Genomic DNA, 16,970 nt, shown 5'->3' with positions numbered 1-16,970 from the left:
AACCACTGCTCCAGAAGGCACTCTCTGCACCTAAGCAGACAAAACACTCAAGTCAAGTCACTCAATTTATATGATATACTTTTTTTAGTGTACATAGATACATTCTATTATTTGATTGATGAACATCCAACCTTATAACAGCCGGCTTGTGGCAGAAGCAACACAATGGCTTGCCAACAGCCTCAGATTCCAAAAGGCATCTGAGGTGGTACGGCCGTGCTTCCTCCCAACGGTCAGAGGCTTTCTGCTGCCTAACAGACCACGATGATGCTGCGCTTCTCTCAGGCTCAGCAGGACAGGGGCTTGAATCCAGTAGGGCAGAAAGCCTCTCCATGTTTTGTTCTGCAAATAAAATATAACCAAATGATCTACATTCTATATACAGTATTTGGATTTCAGAATTAAACACTGTATATTTACCAAACATCTCTTGAGGATTTTGCTGTGCTCTGGGTAAGGGCAAGGAATCCTCTGAAGGAAGTGCCAACACCTCAGTGTCCATGCCTGTTAAACAGTACATGACAGATTAATATATCTCTACGGCAGACACTCAAGTGCTTGCACTGCTGCAAGAAACTCATTTGACAGTAAGTACGTCAATCAAACGGTCGTACGGCACTCCCTCTCCCCCGCTCCCATGTACTTGTACTTGGAATGGGTAGAGTCAGCGTTGAAGGAGAGGGGGTAGGACCATTTGAGTTGTGTATTTTCAAAATCTGCTGGCGTTTCGCAAATCCCATACCCAACCTTTAACGGTCCAAATGTTACAAATCGACTTTGACCCACGGGAACGAAAAATCGAATAATAGAAAATTCTGACCCATCCCTAATTGCCATGGGTAATTGTTTGTCACCAAATTAAACTAATCTGAATTTGCACATAAACAAACCTGTAGTTAGGCCACTCCATCGGTCTGCACGGCGTGTATGGCCCGCACGGCCTCCACGTCTCCCTCTGGCCTTGCCGCGTCCGCTCCGTTTGGTTGAGCTCCGTGGTGAATCCCCTCCAGATCTTGCCCGATTGACATTCTCCGCAGCCTCCTGTGTGTTTAAGTCCAACATCTTGTTAGACGGAGTTTCTGAGGTACTGAAACATTCATTTCATGTACAAGTTCAAGTTCAGTTAATGTACCAAAGGTTGTTACCATGGCTTCTGCAAGGAATTGGTCATGCATCAACCCAACGGCAAGGTGTCTTCCTTCTGTGCGGGGGTCACGGAGATCCAGGTCAAACAACTTGTCCATAGCAACACGAGAGAAAAGTTACAGCGATAGAATGAATAGAACTACTGCCGACAATCGATCTTGAGAATGCTTGTAAGATTAGCAGTCCTATCTATATGTCGCTCGAGAGCAGCGTCATAGAGCTCGTAAGTTCGCCCCTTCCGGTAGGCCCCTCATGGGACCTCTGAGATCGAAAAATATGAATGGGTTTCAATGGAGAGAAAGTAATTATTTTCTGGTCCCCGTCTTTATATGTGCTGGATTACACATATGTATACGTAGCGGAAGAGTCGGAGCCAGGCTGAGCCAAAGTCGGCGCATTTTCCACATAGCCTGCATTAATAGTCATTAAGAGTCATTTTTTAGTTTTTATAGTTTTTTATAGCTGCTAGGCGTAAAGAGTTCACCTTTCAAAGCGGGATGTTTATTGCGGGGGAGGAGCCACGGCGGCAGTCGTGATCGTAATTTCCGGTTAGTGCACCACGGAGTACTCGATTTGGAACAGCACTCACATCTGAAAAATTAACGTAGTAGATAGTACGGATAGTATACTTCCTTTAAGTATACTCATGGAAGTACAGGTATTGGAACACGGCAGCCTTAACAGCATAGCCTATTTGTATAATAAGGGAAATAATTACTTTTCCAAAGCCAAAACTTACTTTATTTTTCAAGTTTTACAAAGAAGAAATCTAAAAATCATTGTACAAGATACTGTGTGTGTGTGTGTGTGTGTGTATGTGTGTGTGTGTGTGTGTGTGTATGTGTGTGTGCGCGCGCGTGTGTGTCTGTGCGTGTGCGTGCGTGTGTGTGTGTGTGTGTGTATAACACGCTATTTTATGTTGAAATGCGACGTAATCCAGTGTTCACGAAAATTACACTGTCAACGTATGCTTTTGGCGACTGGGTTGGCTCTCAGATATACGTGTTTCTAACAAGATGATATCATTAAAAGTTACATAAAGTAACAGTTTAATAACACAAACGCAGGAAGCACGTGAGCTGCTAGTTTAGCGAAAGCAACCTGACGTCGTTGAAACATGCGAGCGAGCCGATCAAATCCTAATAACTATAAAACTAAAGATCAGACACAATCACTGACTAAAGATTATGCAAGTAAAAAGTATATTTCTCGCTAGAAATGTTATTAGAAACACGTTTAACGGTGAATCGGTCCTAAAATATTGCATTTCCCATTCAGATAATAAAGATTAATAAAGATCATACACATTCACTGACTGAAGATTATGTAAGGAAAATGTACATTTCTCGCTAGAAAAGTCATTAGAAACGCGTTTAATGGTGTATCTGTCCTAAAATATTGCATTTCCCATTCAGATAATAAAGATTAATAAAGATCATACACATTCACTGACTGAAGATTATGTAAGGAAAATGTACATTTCTCGCTAGAAATGTCATTAGAAACGCGTTTAATGGTGTATCTGTCCTAAAATATTGCATTTCCCATTCAGATAATAAAGATTAATATAAGCTACGCCGTGTTCCGGAGCCGCGGGGGATTCTGGGAATTGGGGTTCTCAGTTGACAAATGGGGCTTTTGTTAACTTGTTTTGTTGTTAGGATACAAACGTGTCTCCCCCCCTCAACAAACGTGTCCCCCCCCCCCCCCCCCCCCCCTTCAACTAACGTGTGTCCCCCCCCCCTACAATCGTGTGTCGTCGTCCCCCTCAACAAACGTGTCTCCCCCCCCCCCCCTCCCCGGTCAACAACAGTCTCCCCCCCCCCCCCTAAACAATCGTGTCCGAAACCCCGAAACCCGCCTCCACAGCGGCACACGTGGATACTGTAGGTATAACACGCTATTTTTTACGTTGAAATGCTACGTATCCAGTGTTCATGGAAACGTGCACCGTCAACGTTTTTTCTTGGCGACTGGGTTGCTGGGTTGGTGTGTCCCCCCCCCCCCCCCCCTACAATCGTGTGTCCCCCCCCCCTCAACAAACGTGTCTCCCCCCCCCCCCCCCCCCCGGTCAACAACAGTCTCCCCCCCCCCCCCCCCCCTAAACAATCGTGTCCGAAACCCCGAAACCCGCCTCCACAGCGGCACACGTGGATACTGTAGGTATAACACGCTATTTTTTACGTTGAAATGCTACGTATCCAGTGTTCATGGAAACGTGCACTGTCAACGTTTTTTCTTGGCGACTGGGTTGCTGGGTTGGTGACACAAACCAGCACCGCAAACTTTCTCTCCCGCTTGAGATGACGTGTTTCTTTATAGTGTAACGACCTCGCCGGTGACATAATCATGTCGAGTCATTAGTTGAAGGTAGTTTTAATGGACCAAAAACCAGGTCACTGAAACCCGTAACATTGTAACAACATTGAAACCAACAGCTGAAAACCGGACCCATACAAACCCCGGTTACCCCGGCAACACGGTCTCACTCGCGTGCAGGCCCCCACCCTCCTGTTCTTCCAAGGCCCTCCCCCAGCTGACCTAATGATTCGCCCCACACGCTGTTTGACAAGAAAAACATTACAATACATGCACATAGAACAACTGGCATAACGGACAACGAAATATAATGTAACACATAACACACAAACTATTTAACTGTCCCAGGGTCGCTACAATAGATTCATGGGTCTGATTCGCCGATTTCCCATGCTGATATCCCGAAAGATTCTCGGGCATCTTCGACAATTTGGCTATAGATTGTCTCATTACACGCTAAATAATATAATTATAGCCTAATTATATATATAGGTTTTGGCATAAACATAACTAGGGTGCACTGTACTATCTGCGCACACCCTTTCTGAAGCCTCTCTCTCGCTCTCTCTCTCTCTCTCTGTCCCTCCCGCTCTCTCTTTCTCTCTCTCTCGTAGCGTTTTGTGGAGAACGTTAATTGTCTTAGAACACTCCCATTCAGAATGCATTGGTTTACATTTCGTTTTGTGTAACACGCAAAAAGTCGGACTATCGTGCTCGGGAACACGCTTCAATAGATTAACGTTCGTGCGCAGGAGCACGCAATGGCGTGATACCGGGTTGTCTGATCACTAGTTTAATAACGTAGTTTTTTAAACAAGGTTTATTTTTACAATGCACCTCATGTTAGAAATTTATTTGATAGAAAAAAATACAAGCGGCGATCTACTATTTGATGATGCTGTGCTCAGTCAGCAGCAAGTACAACCGACAAGTCAGCGGGCAACCTGCCGGGTTAAGGCCCTCCTCCCAGTCAATCTGAATCAACCACCCATTCTCAAACGAAGTAGAATAAGTAAGGGATAATATGTATAGAACGCCGGGCATTATCGGGAAAATAACGTTCTATACATTTTCCCGCTTATTACACGGCTACTTACCAAAATGAAAAAATAACTTCACATGGTGTGTCTTTTTACAATTTATTTGTTACCAGCATTCGTAGTGTTGATCAGCAGAGAAATATTTGCCAAAGACTGTCACGACTCAGAGCGGGAATCAATTGCAGATCAAAAAGGATTTATTTCCAAACAGTCCAGCAGGTAAATCCGATTCCAGGTACAGGCAGGGTTCGTAAACAGGCAGGCAGGCAGACAGATACAGACGGACAGGTACGGGCAAGAGATCCAAAACCGATAGGCAGAAGACTTAGTCCAAAACAGGCAGGGTTCAAAACCAGGAAGAACAGTAAACTATAAAAAGCTTCACGCTAGTCTCACTCACGATCTCTGGGCTACTGACAATACCAGTAAGCACCGTAGAAAGACACACACACACACACACACACACACACACACACACGTCAGGTAGCAAACAGTACATACCGTGACGATCTGGCAAAGTGAACAGAAAGGGCAGTGTTTAAATACTCCACCAATCAATACCCAATGAGAGACAGGTGAACAGAGAAACAACAGGTAGGGGGAGACAAAAACAACAGTCCATGCGAGAATCCTGACAAATACGTTGACGTCGCTGAGCAATTGTGACATAATTCACACATTCATACCGGTCAGGCCACATATGTCCTTGGCGATTAGAGAGGCTTCTTTCTCACCCTAGGGTGGGATCCTGAGCCCAGGGAGGCGCCCAGGTATTCGAGAAACCAATTAGAGAGGCTTCTTTCTCATCCTAAGGAGGGATCCTGAGCCTAGGGAGGCGTTTTTCTTATACAGGAAGCCATTCATCATGTGCCAATTCTAAAGATACTGTGGTAGAATTCTATCACTTCAACTAACTAAGAGAGCATGAGGAATCGAGGAGTCCGGATCGAGTATGACAAAAGACTTTATTGCTACCTGCGAACAAGCAACAACAAAGCCGAGTGAGGTTTGCAAAGACACTGCCCGGTCATCCGATCCCGGCCTTTTTATTTCCACATTCAAAGCTATACTCCATATGGTATGACCGCCCACAGCATGCACATAAGATCTCCTTTGATGGTAAGGACGGTCAGCCATACATTCCTTTAAGTATGTGGTCATCATCCGCAATTAATCTAAACATTAGGTGGACGTCAGTACGCCTTGGCCCCAGACTCTCTGGCGCCATGTGAGGCTCTCCTATGAATTCAGTGGTGATTTTGCTGCTTTCCACTATTAATGTATCTATATGATATATAGGCCTGATAATACTCATAGTTAATATAAAAAGTAATGGTTAATTTCTCCCATAACACGAACGGCCCAAGTATTCGAGAACCTCAGACACTCAAGGCCACGAAAACAAGTGTAATTCCCGCACATAGCCACAAGAGGTCTTGTACGCTGTGGAATCCCGGTTTGGTAGAAAAAGTGTAATCGACGTGAAGTTGAACAGTCGCTGAGAACTCTGAAGGAGATTGAATTAAAATAATATTTTTTGTCGCCATTGCGAGACTAGCCAAAGGAAGCAAAGGGCCAGAATTGTTTACAAATATATGTGTTGGGGCCGGTTGCGGCCAGTTTGACTTATATGGTTCGGACAAGTATGTCTTGGGGCCGGTTGCGGCCAGTTCGACTTATATGGTTCAGACAAATATATGTCTTTGGGCCGGTTGCGGCCAGTTCGACTTACATGGTTCGGACAAATATATTTATTGGGGCCGGTTGCGGCCAGTTTGACTTGTATGGTTCGGACAAATATATGTTTTGGGGCCGGTTGTGGCCAGTTCGACTTATATGGTTTGGACAAGTATGTCTTGGGGCCGGTTGCGGCCAGTTCAACTTACATGGTTCGGACAAATATATTTATTGCGGCTGGTTGCGGCCAGTTCGACTTATATGGTTTGGACAAGTATGTCTCGGGGTCAGTTGCGGCCGGTTCGACTTATATGGTTCAGACAAATATATTTATTTGGGCCGGTTGCGGCCAGTTTGACTTATATGGTTCGGACAAATATATTTATTGTGACCGAGTGTGGTCAATTCGACTTATATTGTTCGGACTAATGCAATTACTTTCTGTGTGACTAACCCTGCTATTTATGTAATGCATATGTAAACGAGTAAACGCTATCTTGCTGTTTGCGTGTCTATGCGAGAGGCGATGTATGTGTGAGCAAGTGTATGTGTGTGTATGCAAGAGGCGATGAACGTGTAAGCGTGTGTGTATGCGTGTGTATGCAAGAGGCTGTGTGTGTGTGTATGCGAGAGGCTGCCTGCGTCTGTGTGTGTGTGTGTGAGTGTGTGGAAGAGCCGAGAAAGGGCGAGTGAGAGAGGTCTGTGAGTGTGTGTGTCAATGTGCACTTGTGTGTGTGCATTTGTGTGAGAGAGAGCGAGAGAGATAAACAAGGAGAGCTAAAAGTAGGAGGACGAGCGAGAGGGACCATATTCCCTCTGCTAGTCTGTTAAAAGGTAGCGATAGACAGCGTGTTCTTTTGAGAGTTGACGGATGCTTCAGGACCATGGACAGGGACTCCGTATAGCTCTCAGGCCCCGAGATTTTGTAGTCCCTGTCCCCCATATTTGTAGTCCTCCCATTCGATACATTTGTGGTCCCCGCCCGCCATATTTGGAGTTATCTTACTCCACTTCATATTGTAGTTCCCCTCCATAGAATTGTTTTGAAGTTAGGACCTGTGAGGATATTTCGGTTCAACCTGAGAAGCCTGGACCCATTTCGGTGGTCAGCTTATATGGTCCGGACCAATAGACGCAAGTTTTGAAACTGTGCATATAGAAATCTGGTGGGGGGGGTTACAAGCTATCAGAAGAAGCGATTGGAACGAGCAGATGATTAAAGGCTAGGCTTACCGGAGCAAGTCACCGGAGCAAGTCTGGCTGTTTTCAAAAGCATCTGTCATTTCAAAAGTAACAAACAGATCGCACATATCCTAACAACAGAACGGACAAGAGAAACGTATAAATCCCTTTATTTACGGCGTTATGTTGTGATATAGTGTCAATAAAGACCAAATATATATAGCTTTACATTTACGGCAATACTTGTCTTGAAATTATACGGAGGAGGCGGGGCGTGCTGGTGTCATATACCATTGTTGGGAACGGCACTTACCGTTCCTGAACGGCATATGCCGTTTCACCTGAACGGCAGATACCGTTCCAGAACGGCATATGCCGTTCCACCTGAATGGCATTTACCGTTCCTGAACGACAGTTACCGCTCCAGAACGGCATATGCCGTTCCTGAACGGCAGGTACCGTTCCTGAACGGCAGTTACCGTTCCTGAACGGCAGGTACCGTTCCTGAACGGCATATGCCGTTCGTGAACGGCATATGCCATGGTATGTCAGTGGTCGCGGTGGCACATGCCACAGGCCACAGGCCAATGAACGATCTCTGGGCTACTGACTATACCAGTGTGCACCGTAGAAAGACACACACACACACACACACACACACACACACACACACACACACACACGGTACAAAGAAAGGAAATAGAGAGTGTATTCTCCTGAAAAGCGTGTGGTGGCCATGCGCCATAAGATACCACATACCCTAGGAGCCAGATGGGGCTCGTGGGACTTTCAGGCGTTGATAGATTTGCAGTTCCCTGTCCCCCATGTTTGGAGTTCTTTGTAGTCCCTGTAGTTGGGTTTCATTCTAACCACCCCCTTCTCTGGCCGAGAAAAGGAACTACCACTGATTTCTCCCACACCCAACCCCCAGAGCACGCGCGCTTCAAGGCGTAATGGCCGCAACCAACGTGGGAGGGAGACACGCAGAGAGCGAGAGAAGCCACATTCCACCCTTATCTGTTGTTTCGCACCAAACAACACTCAGTTGAGAAAAGGGAGAGAGAGATGTTAGTAGGCTACTAGCTTTGTTCCAAAAGAAAGGAGAGAGATGGAGGAAAAAATAAAGAACAGCTAGAGAAATGTTGAAAGGAGATGAGAAAGTTGAAAAGAAGTTAGATAGAGTGGGAAGGGCCCAGCCCAGAGGTAAAAAATCAGGGGAGAGCCCCCTCGTATTAGAGTTACATGGGGATTACAGGATTTAGGGATTATTATATGGACCCTGTGGGGGCGCGGTAGTAATGCACAATTCAACAGACCTGACGAGATTTAAGTACAAAAATGACAACACAAATAAAATGTTTCCTGAGGGATCACGGTAATAACAGGCATTATATTAAAAGTGATCATATAATCTATAGATAATAATCAACAATACTTAAAATTAGACTTAATAAGTATGATAAAATGTTATCCAAATTTCTAATTCATGTTATCCACAGTGAAAGAGTTGGGGTTGAGAAAAAATGGAAGAGGAAAGAACCATGTGTGTGTGTGAGCCTGTCTTCTTGTGTATGTCAGGCCTGCTGAGATAAGGGAGCTGAGATACTCCCCCGTGCAGTGTTGAAACACACAAGGTGGTTCTGAAAGCATATTTCAGATGAAAGTTAATAAGGAAATGGTCTTTACTATAATGAATTACAATTATATTTGTGTCAACCAATTACTAAATTGTAAAAGATGTTCGGATATTCACATTATGGCTAATTAGTTTTTCTTTAGGTTTGGTTTTTGTTTAGTTTTTTGTCTTCCTAGGACAACAGTTATCATTTCTGATGATAAACATCGAAGTTCATGAGGAGGTTATAAGGACAATTAAAAGAGAAACATTTATACGTTAATAGGACAACAGATTTGATAATCTAATGCAATTGGACTAAAGAAGGTGTTGCTATTAACTACGTGATTATTAGAGGTCCGAGCAGCGAAGGTGCTTGGTCCCCTATTGTTTCTGTAACGTCTGTAAAGTCATACTGCAGCCGAAGTCGAAAACTCTTGAAATTTTCAGGTATGGTTACCAATAACCCCCACTACCCATAAACCAAAAATTGTGGTACTGCACCCAAAGGTGGCGCTATTGTAAAAAATCATGAATTGGGCTTATTTCTCCTGACCAGATTGACCTGAACTCAAAATTCTTTCAGAATATTAATCTCTAGAATCAGATGCATTTAAAAAACCCTAAAAATGTTAAAACAAAACAAAAATAATCAAAAATTCACCAAAATTGCCCCATAAAATCTTCAGACCAAGCCTCACAAAAATCATCGAACAGAATTTGTTTTATTTAGTTCCATTTGAGAAATATTGGCCAATAAAGTTGGAGCAGTTAGCCAATTTTTCTTATATGACCATTTTGTTATTGTATAAAAAAAACATACAACTATTATTAGGTGGATACCAGTACCCCCCACTACCCATAAACCCAAATTGTGGTACTGCACCCAAAGGTGGCACCCAAAATTTCATAGAAAAGCCAAACGTTTTTGCCTGTATGACCATTTTGTTATTGTATAACTGCCATATGGCTATCATTAGGTGGATACCATTAACAGTGCAAATTTTCAGATCTGTACTCGACATTTTCACCATGTGAATGAGGCTTCATGCAGTTCAGGAATGACAGTGGCTCAACGGTATAATGCCGGTACTGGTGATCCTTAGGTTGAGAGTTTGAATCCTGATTGGAGCATTATGACCAAGCTGAACATGACATTCTGTCATTGCCATTCATTTAAGAAACACAACATTGAACAGCACCTGAAATTCATCAGGCAATCAACATTCCGGTTCATTAGTTTCCAAGAATCTGACTGCCAAGACACAGTATGGCATTAAGGGGAACTTCTTCATTAACCATTTTTCCTTCATAATTAGCTCTGTCATTTTTATATTTCTTCTGTTAGTGTTCTTCACTACAAATGTTTAATTTCCCAAGGATTTGAAAGATTGTTCAGGTATATGCTTTGAAGAAAGCCCTTAATTCACTTGAGAAATGTGTGCTTTGAGTTTTCTGGATGTTGTTTTCTTATCAATAGACATTTTGACCATGTGAATGAGGCTGCAGTTCAGGTTAATAAGTGGAACATCTTTCCTTAAATATGACAATTATGTTATATTTATATATCTTCCATTAGTGTGCTCTTGACTTTTAATTTTGCTCGGACCCCGTTAATCACCGCTTGCGGTTATATTTATTATTATTTTCACACAGGAAAGGATAATTGAATAAATATGGATATGGATAATAATAATAACAATAATAATACAAAAAAAAAGACACCAATTAAAATATAGGGTAAATCTCTTTGGTCAAGGATGACAGTTGGATTAGCGCTACATCTGCTGGGAAGGGATCCTACATGCTAAGTTGTCAATTTACATTCAGAAGTAATGGGTTTACCTTTCAAATGCCACTACTGCTGCTGTAATGCTTTGATAAAATGTTAACATTTGATAATATTTTCCTTCTCACTCCAATGGAAAGTTACTTTCTGATTGGCCCCATCATCCGCCCCCTCAAACAAACAGGGTCATCGCCCTGATGTGTATCCATTACGCACACACTTGGCTGCATGGGTAGCTGGGGCTGAAGACTCTGTCTCCATCTCGCCACTTTGCAATCCATACTGCCTTATGGATGGAAATTGATTGTATCCCAGGCAGGACATCTTGCAATAAGCTAGTATGGAAAGCTGGTTAGCCAATGACGGGTAAGATCCCACCTTGACACCCTAAGGCAGGCACAGTCCCGATTACTTGGCAGAGTCACTGTGAGCACTGACGAGCTGCAACCATCATAGCAAGAGCCGGGTGGGGTGTAAGGTGGAGGAGGAACAGGAGTCGGCTATGCCGGTTCAGGCAGTGGAAGTGGTGGACTTAGAACAAGGCATGTCGCGTTTTCGTTTATTTAACCTTTGCGGTACATACTGACTCATGTAACGTTTTCGGTTTAGTACATGACTTCGTTAAACTTCTAGAACAGCGTGGTTTCAAGGCAACTGATGGTAAACCCACCAATATCAACTTTTGGTTTCGGATATACTGGCTTTGATTTCCCTTCCCAATATATTGTTTTTTTTATTTAAAGATAGTTAAGGTTAGGGACTTTAAATTTTGTTGCACCAACAGCGTTGATAGGTTTACTTATCATTTAATATGCATGGCATTGGTCATGCGCAACGAGGGAAGTATTGAGAAATTAAATTAAAGTGTGGATACTGTAATCAAACTTTTGACTCAATTGAATTGTATAGATGAACTACCACTAGCACCAATGAGTTATCACATGCAAGCTAACAGAATGACTCATCTAACCCCACATGAAATGCTCACGGGTCGACCCGTGCATTCACCTACATTTCGAGGGCCCCATAAGCAGTGTTGGGCAAGTTACTTTAAATTAGTAACTTAGTTAGTTACTAGTTACTTCTTTCAAAAGTAACTCAGTTACTTTAAGTTACTCGTTACTTTCTAAGTAACTAGTTACTAGGGAAAGTAACTTTTTTTTTTCTAAATTATCTTATTGTGTTAATGTGGCAAAGGACCTCCCTAACTGGATAGCTAGGGAGGCTGCCAGTCCTCTGGCTTGTTTACACGTAAGTCCTATCCTACCACAAGCGCAATGCGCCACAAAGTGACCTGAACGTGCCATAGCAGTGTAGTAGTGTGAGTGCAAATAAATGAAATATTTCCATTGTTTCCAACTGTTTCCAACCCTCTACATATACACACACATTATTTTGGGGTTGATGTGGCATAGTGTTTGACAAAACAACTGTAAAATTTGATCATTGTACCCAGTATCACTACGATGAAGCAGTGGATCAACAAAACACAACATACAGTATGTTTTGTAACTTTTGATAGGCATATTTATCGTAGCCATTGAAACAGGTACAAAGTATAGTTTTGGCAGTGCAAAAATTAAACTGTACCTCAGACCATTTAGCAACTGTAGGAATCAATAGTGCAAAACTGATACAATAGATGTTTTCAATGTAAACACAGTGAGGTTTATCCGTTCTTTGTAAGTTAACCTTAACTCAAAACAGCTAAACTCCACCAACCGGAGACCTCATCATCAATAATGATGGGCAAACTTAAAAGTATTTTCAGCCTCACAAAGAGAAACTAAATAAATAAAAAGTACTTTCAGCCACACAAACATAGTTAATGTTTAACAAAAATAATATTTCCTCCACTCTGGCCGTTTAGATAAATAAAACAACTGATGAAATCAATAATGGTGGATAAAGTGCTTTAGTAGTCTATGTTAGTATGTCTATGTCTATTTCAGTCTTTGTCCATACATCTCCATCATTTGTTTAGCTGTGTCTGGGTTATAGACTGTGCAACAGGCTTTGTAAAATCAAGCTTTTGTTGTTTGGCTGGAGTGGCTTCTCCTTCAGCGTCGGCGGAGCTGACGTTAGCAGCAGCATCACCTGTGTTACCTTCAGGGTCTTTTTCAACTAGCTTGGTAGATGCCTGTTGTTTCTGAAGATGTTTCATCAGATTATAATTGCTAGTTTTTGATGTGGCTAGAGTTTTCGAACCTCCACAAAGATGACAGGTCACCAAAATATTCCTTATGTCTTTTACTGTCAGAAAGGAAAAATAATGTGCATATTTCCATGAGAAAAATACAACGCCTGGACCGTCGTCGACTGCCGCCATTGTTTTAATTCATTTACTTGCGCGTCTCTGCGTCACGTGACTCACGTCCGCTTCACGTCCACCACGGAAACTGTAGTCCTAGGTTATGCACGTGAAGTAACGAGTAACGAGCCTGTTTAAATCGCAGTAATGATAACGCGTTACTGATTTTGACAAAGTAATTAGTTACAGTGCTCGTTACCGCAAAAGTAACGTAGTTACTGTAACGCGTTACTTAATAACGCGTTAGTCCCAACACTGCCCATAAGGGACTTCCGTTAGAGCAATTAGAAATAGCATTAAGAAAATATGTTTGACAGCTAACTGCTATACATGAGTTTATATTCCCACAAGAGAAACACAAAGTTCCAGAGCCAGAGGAGGAGCCAGATGCAGATACGCCCGGAGCCGACCAACTACCCCAGGACAAGGAGGGGTGTGCCAAATGATAGGAATGACATGTTGTACTTTTATCCCCAACAATACAGCTCCGGATGGGTCGATGGCCAGGGCGCTGGCAGGGTTACGGTCCCTCAGGTTAGAATTGGCAGAGAACTCCGGTGTTAATTGAGAGTCTGTTTGGTAGATGGAAGGGTCTGATCCAGTAACTGCTTCTCGCGGGAATAGTGGCAGTAGCCGTTGTGGTCGGCTGCTGTTGCATTCCCTGCACACGAGGGCTACTGAATCGGCTGATCACCACAGCGGTGGAAGCCCCTGATGCGCCAGGTGCTGTCCAGGCTTACCTGGGGACCGAGTATGGCCCGTTGAGTTTGAACGAGGGTCCACCTGATCTGGCTGGAGAACGTAGAATAATCCCCGGGGCCCCGTTTTGCACAGTACCCGTAGCTACAATATTCAAGATGCCTGGTCTAATTGAATTCCGAATCATTCTACAGCCGATGATTGCTCATGATTGATATTGCATAGTGTTGTTTGGTTGCGTATATAACATGGTGTTTCTGTATCACTACACTGATGATGGGACTGTTTGGTGACTCTTGGGGGGCGATGGATACATGTTCCTACCTTCTGGTACGGGTGAGTTGATGAATGGACGCCCGGAGGAGGCTCACATGTGATGTGCTAGTAACCTCTCCATGTGAGCCGTGCCCTTGCCAAGGAGGGACAAATATTGGACGATTGGACACCGGGAGGAGGCTCATGTGTGATGTGCTAGTAACCTCTCCATGTGAGCCTGTGTAGGTACCAGATCGACTCGGCTGCCAGATCGACTCGGGGTCCTAGATGCGCAATAATGACGCACTTCCTGTAAACAATGTATTTTAAATGCGCATGCACGTTTCATTCATTCCCATGTTATTCCCAAGTATTAATGATCTCCTTTTGTTTTCTAATCTATGAATAATAATCGAATGTACAAAGATTGATCAGATAATATTTGTGGCTTTAGATTGATGGCTAACGTGAGCTTATAAACGTTAGGGGGGGGGGGGCTTTCATCAATATAGGATTTATTTTGTAGGTGATAATTACTTTAACATATGTGAAAATAAAAATATATGTGTAACCGAGCATTTTATTGTTGCCTATACTTGGGTAATATATAAGAGAAGAATCGGTTAACTCCATTCATTGAACGGGGCGATCCACTTTAATTCCAGCGCTCCCAACACAGAGTCAAAACAGCGACCCACACGCAGACACCTCCGTTCTGCTCCTTCAGAATAAGAGTCCCTAACAGGAACTGCGTTACATATGCATTCATCAGTGCTTTTAGACGTGTTTCCAATGGCTTTGTTTGTGCGAAAGAACGGGCTGCGTTCAATGAAACCAAAACCAAAACGCATTGAGCCTTCTTTTTATGTCCATGATTGAGCCCCGTTGATAAACAGCCCTTCCGGGTTTTGTCCGTTGGCATATGTCGATACGCCAAGTGTCGATACATCATCTGCAAGCGCAGGACCCCGAGTCAATCTGGCAGCCGATCTAGTACCCACACCGGCCTCATGGTATACAGGGCCTGATGACAGCGAACGGAAGCAACGACCGATGTCAACGACCGATACACCGATGTCCAAAACCCCCCTCATACATACACCGCACCAATACATGAAGATCACCTGACTCGTTCAATATCTATGCATATCTGGTGGAAATTTTTGATTTTAAAATGTATTCTTATGTCACTTATTTTTGTGGTGTTGACTTTCAATGCATGCATGTCACACATACAGTACATAGAGGTATTTGGTGTGTTTTTTATGATTAAACCAATCTGTGTGCCTTTTTGGATCTTGATGATTGCATAACATATTTTTGATTACTGTTTTCCTGATGATGCATGACATATTTTTCATTATTAATTTAGTGATGATTGTATTACACGGTGAATGTATGTCTACTGCTTTGTTGTTGAGTGAGGCTTGTAGCCCACTGTATATTCCATGTGACCCACAGACCTGCCTGATTTGTGCGGCTTGGTTGGTTGTGTTGATGATTGTTGCATGGTTATGCAGCCTTGAGATTTTTTTATATTTCGGTTTATATTTTATACTTTTATACCTTTTATACTTTTATATTGCTTGGAGGATGGTCATCTGAGATGACCAAGGAGGGAATTGTGACATAATTCACACATTCATACCAACAGGCCACATATATATCCTTGGCGATTAAAGAGGCTTCTTTCTCACCCTAGGGTGGGATCCTGAGCCCAGGGAGGCGCCCAGGTATTCGAGAAACCAATTAGAGAGGCTTCTTTCTCATTCTAAGGAGGGATCCTGAGCCTAGGGAGGCGTCTATCTTATACAGGAAGCCATTCATCATGTGCCAATTCTAAAGATCTGAGCGGCCAAAATATTCGGGAAACTCAGACGCTCAAGGCCACGAAAACAAGTGTAATTCCTGCACATAGCCACAAGAGGTCAGCACCAAGCCACAAACCAAGTTGCAATGCCAACACATAGCCGCAAGGGATCAGCACAGAGCACACATACGGGTATCCAGGAGGCGGGAGTTCAGCACCATGCTTAGCCAATCAGAGCACATAACTGAGGTCATGGCTGCCCAGTATTAAAGTCACCACACAAAGTTCCAGGTAACGCTTCCATTATATGCCCTACGAAGCGTATCTCCACATGTGCCTATACAATTCCCCTCCTTTTGCTTCATAGAGACTAGTCCAAATAAAGTGAGTTACAAGTGATCCTGACTCTGCTAACTTTTTTCAAAAAGTACACAGCACAACCGAAGACGCTGTGGTTGACAAGTTACCGGACTAATTGCGGAGTGATACCAAAGATGTCATTAGAGGCAAAAAGTTGTTTGTTTTCCTTGCCACTGTCAATTATACTTAACAACGTTGAATTATCAAATATAATTCACCGCCGGAAGTTGTGAAGGGCCAATGCAAGTGAACTGAGCTTTCCATGGCATTGAGAAGGTCCGGGCCTCATTACAGAAAAAGAGGTTTCCTAACTTAAATTAGGAAGAAATCCTATCTTATCTTAATATAGGAGTTTAGCCATTACAGAACAATCTTAAGTTAGGAATTTCTTAAGTTAGGATCCCTAAGTTAGGTGGCCATACATCCTGTCCTAAATTCAAAATAACTCTCAATAACTGAAAAGAATGGCAGCAGCACTGATCTGTAGGACAATGAAGACGAGGCACATCACAACAGAAACATGATGGTTGAAAGGCTACCGAGGCCGCATAATGATTTGCTACATTTTCCTGACCATATTTTAATTTCATTTTTTCACCTACAAAGACATTTAATTTTGAATTTGGTGGAAGAATTACTTTACTACTTTCTTACTCCTCTTCTTCTTCTCTTTACCAATACCCGCCATGAGTAGGAACAGTCTCTGTTAACGTTTAAAGTAACATGTTCTATCAATCATGTGCACATTCTGAGTGCAGAAACAGACA

This window comes from Pollachius pollachius (genome assembly GCF_949987615.1).
Source record: "Pollachius pollachius genome assembly, chromosome: 12".
NCBI lineage: Eukaryota > Metazoa > Chordata > Actinopteri > Gadiformes > Gadidae > Pollachius > Pollachius pollachius.
Note: the sequence above shows the minus strand (reverse complement) of the source record.